The following is a 1103-nucleotide window of genomic DNA, read 5'->3' as shown; positions in this document are numbered from 1 at the left end:
TATATATATATACACATAGTATGTGTGTGTGTGTGTGTGTGTGTGTGTTTGTGCTTTCTGCCACCCATGTGCATTGGACACAAAAAACAAGACATATACAACTTGCTGATGTTTGCTATTGCTACCTTATAGTTAATTGCAAGTGATTCAAGTTACTCTCATTTAATTGGCTAGTTTACATCAGGAGTGGCCAATCCTGCTTTTGGAGAGCTGATGTCTTTCAGAGGTTAGCTTCAACCTGTTAGATCATGCCTCCACGCCAGATAATTAAGATCCAGCCCTGGACGCCAGATCCCGTCAGAAAATATTTGTTTTGTTTTGTAACAGAACAACCCATTCAGCAAAGTAGTCTAATACCCAAAAACCTGTTAACAGGAAGTATTTTTTGGAACCCAAAATACCCAAAACACTATTAACAGTCTTCTATTAACCAAGAATTTGACTGAGGAAAACGCTAGTGAAGAACAGAAGCAGGAGACGAAGGGATGATAATAAAGGAGCAGAGTTTATTGAATAGTCTTGAATAGCTGCGTATGTTTCAATGCTCAGAATTAATCTGACCAGCATAAATTTAACAAGTACTGTTACACCAAACTGATTCACAGCAACATCCCATAAACCTTAAGTTTCCATAAACATTATCTCGTATCTCTTATTAATGAAGACAAACAGCCGTTGAAACCACACAGTCATAAGCCTAAACAACAATGAAAAAACAATATAAAAAACAATAATATAATATAATATAATATAATATAATATAATGACTAATTATAATATAATATAAATGACTAATTAATTAATGAATCAATTAAATGTTTATATGAATGACTATAATGACTATTATAAATGATTATATGATTAAATTGAATAATAAAATGATTAAATGATACCTGATTATAAATAAATAAATGAATGAAGAATAAATGAATATAAAAGAAAGACAGTAAAACACAACACAAATGTATGATTGCTCTCTTGAAGCAAAACACACACAGTTTGCATTTGAGGATCTTCAGATTCTTCAAACATGCTCCAGAACACTTGCCTGGAAGTTTCTAGGATTCCTGAAGACCTAGTACCTGTGGCCTGTTTCAATAAGG

Source organism: Sinocyclocheilus rhinocerous, unplaced genomic scaffold, assembly GCF_001515625.1.
Source record: "Sinocyclocheilus rhinocerous isolate Xijiao unplaced genomic scaffold, SAMN03320098_v1.1 scaffold236, whole genome shotgun sequence".
Taxonomy (NCBI): Eukaryota; Metazoa; Chordata; class Actinopteri; order Cypriniformes; family Cyprinidae; genus Sinocyclocheilus; species Sinocyclocheilus rhinocerous.
The sequence above is the reverse complement of the archived record's forward strand: the minus strand, read 5'-3'. Positions refer to the sequence as shown.